Source organism: Uloborus diversus, chromosome 4, assembly GCF_026930045.1.
Source record: "Uloborus diversus isolate 005 chromosome 4, Udiv.v.3.1, whole genome shotgun sequence".
In the NCBI taxonomy this organism is placed as follows: Eukaryota; Metazoa; Arthropoda; class Arachnida; order Araneae; family Uloboridae; genus Uloborus; species Uloborus diversus.
In genome coordinates, this window is record NC_072734.1 from 105,504,899 (window position 1) to 105,519,437 (window position 14,539).

The following is a 14,539-nucleotide window of genomic DNA, read 5'->3' on the forward strand; positions in this document are numbered from 1 at the left end:
AGTCTTTAAAACTAAACCTACTCAGTTACATTAGGTAGCAGTTTATAGGAGGCCCCGACTTCAAATGGTTATTAACAATTAAGAGATCGTATATAATTAGTTAGATATTAAAATAATTCATCGTATAGTAATTAAAATCAGTATTTATTTTTTGGGTGTTTAGCTTAGTTGATTTTTGTGCTGAAATTGTAAAATAAATTTGATTTATACGTTTGGGTAGGAAATCGTATGTATGACCAATTATTTTTTAATTTTTAGTTCCTCTTTGTTTTTTGAAGTCGGTTCTTTTTTTATTTGAAAATAATCTATTCAATATACTCTTCTTCTAGAGCTCCCAGTTTAGAATGTTGTCAGAGCCCTTTAGTCATTTTTATGAAATTTCTCAAATTAGAAAATCCTGGAATCAGTTCAAATAAATAATTTTTTCATAAGACAAGAAGTAGAGACGAAATTTTCAGAAATTTTGAGGTGGTGGAATAAAACAAATTTTTTCCGGTGTTTTCTGATAAAATTGGAAAACTTGATTTTTTGCAAATTAAAATGTATTTAACAGCTATGTTTTCGAAGAAAATAAAAAAAATATTGGCTATTTAAAGATACGTTTTGCAGTCCATGATGTTTAATATATGTAAATGCATTAGAAATATTAAATTTATTGGAATTCAAGGTTCACTTTTTGTAAAAAAAAAAAAGAATTGGTAAAGTTTTTCTTGATATTAACAAACGAATATGTATTTCAAATTGTTGCTAAGACCTACATTCATGCTTTTCCCTCTCATCAAATTCTTCATATGGGCTCGGCCCCGACTGTGTGATAGTGAGTCGCCCATGACAAACTTTGTATAGAATACTTGAAATGTGATCACACTATTTGTTGCTTTGTATTGTACGTTGCATCGTACATTAAAAAAATCTATGCAACACATTCATTCAAAATTATAATTAAAAAAAAAGTTTTATGCTACAAAAGTTGATATTTTTTTTATTAATTATTTTTTAATTTGAATTATTCTGAATGTTAGTATATATGAAACATTTTCAATACTTAACCTTAAATGTTATTAGTTTACGATTATTATGAAATTATAGAAATTTTAATATACAACCTACCTACGCAGCAGGGAACACTTCTATTAAGGCAGCGTTTCTCAACCGTTTTTGACCCGCAAACCGGTGAGAGTTTTTGAGGAAAAAAAAAAAAGTTGCGGACCGGTGATGTCTTTTCTCCTTTTTTAAAAAATCTTTTCTTACTTTTCTTTTTTTCTTATTTTTTGAGGGAAAAAAAAAACCCTCTTCGCATTTCGGATTGTAAAAAATATGGGAATTTTTTTTTTCTGACCGGTGAGGTTTTTTTCCAATTTTCTTTCTTAACCTTTTTTCTTCCTCTTTTCTTTTCGTTTTTTTTTTCTTGTCTTTTGCAAAGAAAAGAAAAGTTAAATACGTGGGCAAAAGTTTTGGAAACGACTCATATATTTTTTCTCATATATCGTAATAATAGTTATGAAATAAAGTTATGTTAAAATATTTCAATGTTAAGAATAAGGTAAGCAATTATTGTAATAATTCTGTAGAAGTGCAGGAAAAATTGGTAAAAAATCATAGAAAAGTACAAAAATTAATCAAAAAATTAAAGTAAAATATTTTGTATTTTGTATAGGATATATATATATATATATATATATATATATATATATATATATATATATATATATATATATATATATATATATATATATATATATATATATATATATATATATATATATATATATATATATATATATATATATATATATATATTAGGGTGGTTCAAAATTTTGAAGGTGAAAATTTTTTGAGTCCTACCCTCCCATTTTGTTCCAATGTATTAAAAAATAAATCAGACAAAATTTAAAAACATTTCGATAATATTTAGAGGTAGCTCAACGCAGATAAAGTTTTCATCATTGCTGAATAGAACGTGTACGACACACGACCATTGACTAAGGTAAAATAGTATTGCTCTTTTTATTAACAAGAAAACAATTGCTTTATAAAATTGCTATTTGATATAGAGACTTAACAATAGTCATTATGAAAATATTTTTGTAAATACAAGTAAATACATAAAATCTATTCCTTTAACACTTGTGATCGAATAAATTTTCAACTTCTTGTTGCTTATATATGCATTCTTAATTGTTTTGGTCTTGATTTCACCACTGTTGGAATGGCAGTTTGCACTTCTTTTTGAAATGCATATGTCTCTTTACTTTAAAATAACTGAGCATGACAAATACATCAATTAGATCAAAATCAGACGTTTATCTTTTTAGTTCAACCATAAGTGAGCTGACAGGTAGTAAACTACCTTCAATTCGTATGGCATTGGATATGATTCTTCATAACCATATTGAATTAAAGAGAAGAGAATCTTCAAGAAATACAATAGAAGAAATAACAAAATTTTGGCAGAAAGTCAGAACACCCATACAAAGACCCCAAAACTGTCAGCCCAAGTTAGAAAAACTTTATTAACAATGGAAGTTATTGAAAAAAAAAAAAAAAAAACAGAAGTACAATGACACAAATAAATAAAGAAGGTGAGCTTTGCAGGACTGGGGCCTAACTGACAAAGTTTCTGCAATGTGCTTTGACACAACGAGTGTCAATACTGGGGAAAGCAGGGGTACCCGTGTTTTACTAGAGCAAAAACTAAAGAAATGGTTACTATATTTTCCATGTCGACATCACGTTATGGAATTAATTATTGATGCGGTGTTTAATAAATGTTTGGGTTTTTTCTTCCGCACCAGACGTACCTCTTTTTAAACGATTCCAGGCCTACTGGGAATTCATAGACAAAGACATCATAGGCATCAACAAATAAGGACATTTTAGCACAAGTGACGGATGTAAAGGATGATACAATAGTATTTGTTGAAAGATTACTGCATGACACGCAAGCGAGAGATGATATATCGAGAATGTCTTGAACTATGCTTAATATTTCTCGGTAAAGCTCCTCCACATGGTATCAAATTTGTAGCACCTGGGGCTGTGCATCATGCTAGATGGATGTTCAAATTTTGTATTGTTTCGAAATATCGATGTTCAGCTGTCAATTTACCATCACGTCAATAGAAGAAAAGTGATTGCAAAAAATATGCATATCTGTTGTACGTGTATATTTAAAGGCTGGGATTACTGCTTCTATGCCTCAAAAATGCACCCATATAACGATTTTAATGAAATCTTTATTGAAGCATAAAAAGATTGATGAAGACATAAGCAAAACTGCAATGCAGAAATTTGCCAATCACCCTATGGTATTTGTCAGAAGAGCTTGTGGCATTAGCTCTTTTTGCCAATAAAGTGCCAGACTGCATTAAAAGTCAGATGGAGAAGGGGATGAATGAAGTAAACAAGGGAAAAAATGTGGTGAAGCGCCCTAAGATTTTGCTAAAACATTTTATGGATATGAAATTTGAAGAACTTGTGACAAAGGGGTTAATTTAATTTTTACAAAGCATGGATTTACCTGATACCTACATTCCCGTAGATCCAGAAATCTGGGAGCTTCTGGATGATTTTAAGAAAGCAAAAAGGATTATTCAAGGAATTTCAGTGGTTAATGATAATGCTGAAAGGGGTATAGCGCTTATAAAAAAAAGTTTAATGGAAAAATGACACACAATGAAGGACCATTCCAATTCTTGTTGCAAGTTGTCACAGAACATTGACGAGCTTATCCCAGATGCAAAAAGCAGAGTTTGTAATGTGTACTGAGGAAAGCCATATACATAACTTTTGAAATATTATTATTATGTAACCATTTTTAACTTACAAAATGCTGGCAATTTTAATCAAATAAATTATATACTTTTCCTAGCGTCAATTTTATTTCTATCTGCATTTATGGCAGTAAAATGGTAAAACGCGGAACCTTGAGGCTGTTGAGCTACCTCTAAATGTTAAAATTTTGAGCTCAAAACTTCAACAATAATTATTTTTTACTTAGATGGAACCAAATGAGGGGGGTAGGACCAATAAAAATCAGGAATTTTTTAAAAAGGGACTTTTTTGGACCACCCTAATATATATATATAATATATATATATATACATATATATATATATATATATATATATATATACATATATATATATATATATATATATTTATATATATATATATATATATATATATATATATATATATATATATATATATATATATATATATATACTTTTTTTTGTATTTTATGTATACTTTTTTTTTGTATTTTATGTATTCTTTTTCAAGGGATTTTTTAATTTTTTTGCGAACGTAATGAAATTTTCCGTCATTTCAACTTTTTCTCTGTGTGTGTGGGGGGGAGGAGTTATACAGAGGCTATCTCCTGACCCTCTTAATTGTACAAATTCTTATGATGTTTTAAAGACAACGAATGCTACTACAAATGAAATCTTTTATATATATACTATATATATATATAAAAGATTTCATTTGTAGTAGCATTCGTTGTCTTTAAAACATCATAAGAATTTGTATAATTAAGAGGGTCAGGAGATAGCCTCTGTAATAACTCTCCCCCCCCCACACACACAGAGAAAAAGTTGAAATGACGGAAAATTTCATACGTTCGCAAAAAAAATTAAAAAATCCCTTGAAAAAGAATAACATAAAATACAAAAAAAAGTAAAATTTTTCTGCAATAACTACAAAAAACTAATCATACATTTAAAAAAGTACTTCAAAAGTCGATTTGCCTAAAAACTCAAATGATATTCAAATAGTAATTATAATCTCTAATATAACAATAAATGTGTTATTTCTTCTTAAGTTCCTCAACACAGAACTGTTACCTATTGATTTAATAAAATTTGATATAAATTTTCAAATGTATATGCAAAAAAATATTTACCCTTCTGTTTATTTATTCATAGCAAGGGGCCAATATCACTTTCAGTTCAAGTCATATCATCAGTTTTTAGCTTCTTGCACTACATTTGTTTCTGGATGCATTTGAGCATACATACATACATAGCAGTCAATTTTCAGAAGTGGCATTTAATTAATTACATTTTAATTACTAATAGATTTCGGAGATTCATACACGTACGTCCAGCAATTTCGCTCAAGCCCTTTGGACTCAAATAGAACAAAACACAATTCGCCTCGTTTCAAACTTTTCACTTCCACTATTATAGCTATATGAATTTATGAACGTTAGGGAATAGGAGGTTCGTAACCAACACGTGCAGGCAAATTTCGGCGCCTCACAGTCTGCCAACAAAGATTTACTGCAAACTGTACTCACATCGTATTATTACTGTGTTTTTTCTATTTTATTTATGAATATCGGTTTCTTATTTACTGGTTTGAGACAATGCCAAAATGCATTTTTGGTAGTTCCTTTGTCCATCATCGAACAACGTAAAATAATTTGTGACATGGTAAATCCACGCCAACTTTTTAAAATTCTGTTTAAATATATATATATATGCAAGTACTTTCAATAAACTTTTTTCCTCGCGACGTTTTGAGTTTAGTAAATATTTGAAAAAAAAAAAAAAAAAAAACTTGCTTTCATTGCTTCTGAAATTAATTACTAAAATTTAAACCCCACCAGGCGCTTATACCTAGCCGATTTGGTGCTTTTGATTGACACCCAAACAGATCCAGAAATCTTTCGTAACCTAAAATCTATATTTCTGTGCATTGACTATCTGATCCATTATTTAAGAAATACGAAAAAAAAAATAGTCTACGTTTATTTCCTACTTTTCCCCCTTCTACCAATTTGTGCTGGGGGAGTCCTACATACATTTTTGGGTGTGTGGGGCCACAGGGGCGGATACAGGATTTCATTTGGGGGGGGGGGGGAGTCATGCTCAAGAATGTTCGTACGATACTTTTCTAGAACTTAGGTTTTTTCTTTAGGTGTCAACAAAAAGCACTAAATGAGCCATTAGCTGGATGACAACTCAATTAATTTCGTAGGAAAATAGTTACGAAGTGTTATTTCAAATTGCTAGTTAAATTGAATTACAATAGAATCTAAGAAATTACAGAAACCATATCCATTTTTTTAAATTAAATATGTAAACATGTTATATTAGCAATCTTAACAGAGAGAGAGATATAAAAAAAAAAAAAAATATCAAGCACTGTTTTGAGCTCTATAGATTTTTTTTTTCACATCGTCGTATCGTCGATCGTCTGCAAAAAATAGACAAATAGACTTAATATCTCCAAAAATATAAATAATAACAAGCAGAAAAATAGTCGAAATAAATCACTTGGTTTGACCTCTGGGATTAATCTTTGAAAAGCAGCGAAGGAAAAGTAATTGAAATTTCCTGATCTGACGGAGAATTTAAAACTTTTACTGAAACAAAGTTCTAATCCTGTTTAAATTTACGTAGCGACTTTAAATATGATGGGCATCTCGGATACGAGTTGATAAAACACTAATCAAAAACGGTTAGTTTTTTGACTTTCTGGTAAGCATATTAGTTATAATAAATAAAACCAAGATAATATCTTCTTACGTCGGTCTGGTCACAGCTCTTTTTAATATTTTATGTACTGATACCTCCGTAAAAAAGGTTCATTTCATTCATATATTTGATTATAACAATTAACTTGTATTTTACTACAGTAAAAAAGTTCAAGGTTTCAAAAAACCCAGGGAAGACACATTTCATTAAAACGCAGGTCATGAAGGTAATATTAAGTAGGACTCGACCGATGGGCCGATGGTTCAACAATTTAGCCATCGGCATCGGCGGCCGATGCTAACTTGCGGGAAACATCGGCCCATCGACCTTAAAAAACATCGAAAAGCCGATGGAATTGGCCGATGTTTTTGAAAAAAAAAAGGACCTTTGCTGTTTTACTTTTCAATACAAAATAAATGGAATTGTTGTTTTCACATAAAATTATTTACTTAAATTTCAGTATGAATTTCTATTTTTAGTCAACCCTAGAAGAGTTTTTAATACTACATTCAGGTACCAAACAAGTTAATTATTGCGTTGTTTCTTGCAGCAGGATGTACGTATGTATTTGTCATAAGTCATAACTCAAAAATGATAATCTGTAGAAGGTTAAAGTTTCGTATGTGGGGTCTGCGGACGCTCCAGTTGTGCACTTCCCTTTTTGTTTTCGATCGGGTGTTCTGAAAAGCCTGTTTACTCATTTTTTGTGGCTATTAATTACTTATTTCAATGCAAAACTAATATAGCGTCACAGACTGACGATCATTTGGTGATATATTGCCGAATTGGAGACTATGGAAACAAATATGAGATGGCGAAACCGATTTTTGTGTCATTTTATTAGATTCCCGTTGAACCGACGGTAATTTTTAATTTTTCGATATTTGTAATATGAATCACAGTAATGCAGTCTTTTCTGTATCGCTTCGATGGAGTTACAAGTTTGGGGCCCGTCGAAATACATTTTGGGGATCACAGAAGTTGTAAAACATTTATCATTCTCATTTTTGTAACTCCTTCGGTGGCCCTATGGTTATGGGGCCTCTCGCGCAATTGCAACATTTGCTATATTTTAAATCCGCCATTGCACGTCAAAACAAACTCGGGTGCAAGTTTTGAAAGGGTTTTCTGCTCGATGTTTATGATTATTTTGAACTCTATTTTTACGACTATTTTTTGAATTTTCGAGAACACTTGCGTGCCCCTCCTCCCACTCCCTCAATTTCTGAAATTAAGCTCTAGTTGTACTTCTGAGTTGTTTAAAACTAACACCATTCATAAAATTGGAGATTTTTTTTTTCAAACTTTATCTATTGTTTAGAAAGAATTTAGGGCATTAATGTAAGAAATTGATTAAAGACGTTTTGAATGATGACATAATTCGGAAATCAAAGGGACTTTTGAATTTTTTTTTTTTTTTTTTTTTTTTTTTTCGGAACTGCTGAAGTATAGTTTCAGAAACTCTTCCGAGGCGTTGGTGGTAGCTGTTCTGTACTAAAAAAATGAGGTTGGGGCCGAAGTGTGATTTACTCCAAAATCAGAGGGTGACCCCCCTAACCCTACCTCGTCGTTTCAAGCATTTCTTAAATATTTAGCGATTATTTATTTTGGTCAAGAAATGTCTTTTTGCGTATTTCTTATACTTGTTTCACCTATATTTCGTAAATTGCCATCTTTTTTGCATCATTAATAGCGATTGATTTTTTTTCTGTTTAAAGTAACTATTTTTATGTATTTATATAAAATCAATGAATAAGTTATTTTCGTTTTTTATAGAAAAGTTTCAAGGATTTTCTATTATGCAATTTTTCAAATTTCAGAAAATTATTGTTAAATTGAAAAATTTAATTTGAACTTGTTTGTAAAGCTTCATAAAAGATTAAACAATCAAATTGTTCAATACTATGTGTGCAAACATCAGATCAAGTAGTATATGTATTCAGTTATTAACTTGGTGTAAATATTGAGTTTGTTTATTGTACCTGCGTTTTAAGAACCTTGCTCTTTTCATGGCTATTTTTTTTTTTCAGCAAAATGTATGTCACTGTTATAGCTTTTAAGAAAAATGCAAACTTTTCTATTCATAAATTTTAAATAAGTATAAAAATATTACTATTTTGATTTAATATTGTAATTTATCTGTTACCTTTTCTGTTTAATTTGATTACTAAAAAATGTCTACGTGCAATCCTTCCACTTTAATTGCGTAATTTGTTGACGGTTTCATAGTTCTATTCTTATTTTTTTTTTTTTTGAATGATTAAACAACGTAATTTAAATTTTTTAAACTATGTTTAGTGTACCTAAATCCATACATTATTACAACATTACTGAAATCTTAGTTATATGCTCCATTAAAAAAAAAAAAAAAAAAAACAAATCAATTGGTTATTAAACAGTCTCTTTGTTTTTCTTCCTTCTTTTTTTAGCTATTGTTCTTTCTCTTTCATCATACAGCAGTCAAAAAAGGAAAACATAACTACACCCTATACAGATTGTACGTAGTACGATGCAAAAGTTCGGGGACAAACTGTATAAAATCTTACCCAGAATAGTTCACATTACCGAAGCACATCCACCTTCAAAAGGTCGCCTTAAGGGACTATGTACTTCTGCCAGTGTTCATATAACTTTTGGAAACACTCCTGGAAGCCATTTTTTGCTACCTTCTATGATGCAGCTTCATCTTCTCCTGACGGAAAAAAGCGACGTCTATGCAAATGTTTCTTTGCTGGGAACAGGTAAAAGTCACAAGGAGCTAAGTCCGACGAAACGTTATGTTATTTGTTTGTCATATCAGAGTATTGACCAATCGAACCGTGCATCCTCAACATGAAAGTCGCCTTCTTCCCCACGATGAAGTTAAAGCAGCAGCGCAAGAGGCCTTACAGGAATTTGGGAAAAATGTCTTCCAGGAGTGCTTCTAAAAGCTATACGAACGTTGGTAGAAGTGCATAATCGTTCAAGGTGATTATTTTATAGATAGATATATGCTTCGGTAATGTGAACTATTCAGGGTAAGGTTTTATACAACTTGACTTCGAACTTTTAGATCATACTACGTACGTATTTACCATACTTTACCGAACTTTTAGACCATACTACGTATGAGTTTTCAATTTACTATTTCATAACGTTTTTGAGTGACGCAAGTTTACGCGCATGAAGACATCACAAGAGTATTTTCGATAATTAACTGGGGAGGCGTTCAAAATGGATATTTGGTTATCTATATGTTCTTAGGTACATATGTATGTACAGATGTGCCGAAAAAACTTGTGAAGTATAAATTTGGTGATAGTAAAATAGAAATTTAGGTAGAAATCTGATTTTCTTTCTTTCTTTTTTTTTTTTTTTTTTTGTGGTTACAATTCTTTATTCGTAGAAAGGAAGTAAAGTGAAATGAATCATTGATCCTTTAAATCCCTGACAATCTTATCAATTTATTTCTGTTTGATTTTTTTTTTTTTTTTTGCCATCGGCCAAAGGCATCGGCCAAAAAATGCCATCAATCGAGCCCTAATGTTAAACATAAGTTCTATTTACTTAAATATCTTATTGCAGCAGTATTCGCACCATCAACCAACACAATGAATAAACACAGCGAAAATCTGATAAAAGTTAAATGTTTTATGAACATGATAAATGGATTAAATATTTGCGTAATACTCGACACACATCCATGTTAGATATTAAATTTGCAGATAATCGACACATCCATTTTGTGTGCAGAAATATACAAAATAATAACACAAAATGCGGTGAAAATCAAACTAAAAATTAAATATCTTATGAATATAATTCGGACATTGACAAATACTCACAGACCGATTCTTTTCAATAGCAGAAAAATCGGAGGTGGACGAAGACGTCGCAGCCCCCCCGAGTCTGATGCAGGAACTCCGGATCCATCGGTTTCGTGTTTATCTGTTTTTTTTTTTTTTGTAACTTTTCAAAAAAAGACAGCAAAGTTTTGTCCCCCGAACGCTTCATTGCTTTTTGGGTGGTCCTTTCTTGACAAACGCAGCTTTCTTCATCACAGTTTCCGTCTGAATTTACGAGAACTCTCGTTTCGCGACACGAAACTAAAATTTTACATTACTTGCACGACACTGATTCCAAAACACTGATTAAAACTAAATAACTATTTACAAGACATTAAAAAAATAAAACCAGCACGAACAAAAACGATACACCTAAAAATCACAATCACAAAAGAAGGGAGTAGTTATCCACATAGACTTTACATAAAATATTTACACGTTCAAATATTTGTCAATTGAATCTATGCCTCCAGCACAGGAAATAGTTTTACAATAGCGGTCGTCGGTTAAATTTGTTGTATAAAAAGCTATCGGCGGGCGCCAGACACTTCTTTGCTACTTTTTTTCATTTGACTGGCGCCTGAGGACGGCTCAAAGCAAAGAATGACTCAGGCAAATATACTATTTTACTGTCGACATCTTTTATACTTATGTATATGTAAATAGAAAAGTGACATGGAATGCCCCCCCCCCCCCCAAAAAAAAGGAATTCAAAATTTATTTACTCGGTATTTGTTTCGGTCAGGTTTAATTTCCTTTTTTTTTTTCAAGCGGTCATTTTACCTACTCAAATTCAATAAACCTTATAACATATTGCAAAGCAATGTCGCAGATTGGGAGGGGACGTCGCAACCCCATGATACCCCCCCCCCTTCCCCTTTCTTGTATCCACCCATTCGTACAATGCCCCAAAAATGTAATTCAAATTTTTTTTTTCAAGCAAGAATTCATATATTGTCGCGGGTTTTGGGGGGGGGGGTCAGACCCCCCCCCCCTTGTATCCGCCACTGTTGGGGCCGGACATTTTGGTGTTGGGGCACTAAAGCAAAGAGAAAGCCGGCGACATTCCAGGCCACATTAAAACTTGTCCAGAACGTTCTTTTTTGTAAAAATTATTATTATCATTCTTTTGACCCTATAGAATAGACCCGACCACAGACAATAACTTCAATGATACGAACTTTCGTATTAGTAAGAAATATAGTGCCTAGAAAGAGTAGTGTGCCGATCGACGGGGAAAAAGTGAGGTCAGATTTGAGGAAAACCCAGATGGCGCTGCGCTCGAGGAGTACGCTATGCTCCTCAATCAGACTCGTTTTAAATCAGCGATTGCATACTCATTTCGAAGTTTAAAAGCCCCGTTTTTCGAATTGAACTTATTTCTGCGCAAAAGAAATTCTGTAATAAGTGCTATTTGTTACATGGGTGTTCATTTATTTTTTGAAGAATATAAAATTACCTTATGCTAATTTATCTTCAATGAAAATAGTAGACTTATAATGGGCCATTCATTAAATACGTAAGGGTCCCGAGGGGGAGGGGGGTTGGAAAAGCCTCTACGTACCTTTGGGGGTTGGAGGTCAAACTCATTCCTACGTAATATTTTCCAAGTCGTTATTTCACATTAGAAATTGCGCGGTAAACTAGTGATTTGGCAGAGATTATGTTCCATTTGCGTACGGAAGGTAAGAAACGTGTTAGGATAAGATGTTTTTTTATTTGTTTTACAAAGAATGAATAGTGTAAAATATATTAAAAGAGTCGCATTATGTATGGCATGTTTTATTTTTAATTAATATTACATCAAAAAAAAAAAAAAAAAAAGTCGAAAAAACATTCAGTTTAGATTCTAACTTTTCAGTAACTATTTCTTTACGCAAAAAGTTAAATTTAATAATGTGAATTTAATAACGATTCCAGTGATGTAACGATTCCAAGATTTGTTATTTTATCATTTTGAAAAACGAAATGAAATCTTACGTAAGAATGGGGGGGGGGGGGGTAAAAAATCTTACGCACCCTTGCATGGGAGAGGGGGATCAAAAATTGCCAAAATCATCTTTACGCAATTAATGAATGGCCCCTAAGTATTCAATAACTGCGCGTCTCTTATTTCTCTACTAATAATAAAGCTGAAAGTCTCTCTGTCTGGATCTCTGACGCGGACAGCGCCTAGATCGTTCGGCCGATTTTCATGAAATTTGATACAAAGTTAGTTTGTAGCATGGGGGTGTGCACCTCGAAGCGATTTTAAATTCGATTTTGTTCTTTTTTTATTTCAATTTTAAGAACAGTTTCCGGAGCAAAATTATCATAAGATGGACGAGTAAATTACGAAATTATCATGGCGTGGAACCGTAGCATGGGAAGAGCGAATGAACATAGCCAATTGGCGAGAAATTCATCATCCATTATTTGTAAATATACAAGCTAATCAAATGACCTTTTATTTTTCTCCTCCGGGCAAAGTCCTGCGGGTACCGCTAGATTCAAAATAAAACTGCTTCGAAATTCTTAAGCTAATTAAAATTATCAGGGCTTCTCAGTCTGAGTCGAAGAGTCGGAGTCGCTTGAAAACCTACCGACTCCGACCTGTTTTTTTTTTTTTTAATTTTCAAGGACTTTTTCAAGAATAATACATTTGCCTTAAAATATAAGTATCAAATTTTCAGTCAATTGTGTAAAATTTTGTTTTGAAAACATCTTTGTCTTTGTGTCTACACTGTAAAAAAAATTCGGAAACGTTTCTGAGTATATCGTGCAGCTGCGGTTCATGAAATTTTCGAAAACGTTTCTGAGTATTTCGGAATTCTCTTTCTGTAATGTCCGGAAACGTGTCTGAGTATTTCGGAATCCTCTTTCTGTAATGTCCAGAAACGTGTCTGAGTATTTCGGAATCCTCTTTCCGTAATTTTCAGAAACGTTTCTGAGTATTTCGGAATCCTCTTTCCGTAATTTCCAGAAATGTTTCTGAGTATTCTGTGCAGCTGTGGTTCATGAAAGTTTCGAAAACGTTTCCGAGTATTTCGGAATTCTTCAAACAATTTTCAAAAACGTTTCCGAGAATTTCGGAATCCTTTTTCCGTGATTTTTTCTAAAATATAATTCTTTATTATAGTATTGCATACCATATCAGTTTCAATTCTTTCATATCTAAGAGCAATAATACAAGCAATTTTAGAATCATTCGTGGATTTTTTTTTTTTTTTTTGGAATTTCTAATGACAAATAGCATGGTTAACAGCATAACATATGCACAGTTATAAATTTTTGAAAAATTATGAAATAATCTACTAGTTTCACTCCTAATCACAAAATCGTCGGGGAATTGGAGTGGGGGTACCTTCTGAAAAGTGGGGATTGTTTGTTAATTAATCTTAAACTTCAGTTTTTCTCTCAATATTTTCAAGACAAAACTATCAACATATTGTATTTTTAATGCAGAACTTAAAAACATATCTTGTATCAAACTTGATAGCTTTTATCTTCGGATAAAATTTGACAGGACTTACCTACCCTTCGCGTTCCGGAATTTGTTCACCTCAAATCAATTTCTCTGACGAACAAAGTGTACCGAAAAGTACCAACAGAGAAATTGATGAATTTAAATATGACACCAAGTCCCCCTGCTGGAACCATTCGGGTTGATTCTTCTGTTCTTGCCCTTTCCAGCTCATCACAAATATAAATACTTATTCAAAATAGGTTACTGATTTTATTTTTACAGTGTGCGCAAAATGCATTATATATTTTATTTATTAAAACATTGAACTCTATTACATGATTATTCCATTTCATATATACGAGAATACCCCCCCCCACCCCCCATAAGAGTGATGGTGCACCCATAAAATGCTATGAAGCACCCCCCCCCCCTCGAAAAAGCAACATCATATACATTATAAATCAAAGTATCATATACATTATAAATTAAAGTATCATATGAATTATAAGTCAAATACTTTAATATGGTGTAAAAATACAAAATTATTTTATTAAGTCTTTTTTTTTTTTTTTTGCTTTTGGTAAAATTGAGGCTCGTAAAACGAAAAAAATGAAGACACTTTTAAATACATACATGTATTTATTTGTTAAATAAATTAATACACATTTAACTAATTTAAAGCGTTTCGCTAATGCAAATATTTAAAGAGATATCGTCATTTAGATAATACTGAAGCACTATGTTCCTAATTACAAGAGATAGTTTTTTTTTTTTTTTACTTCATA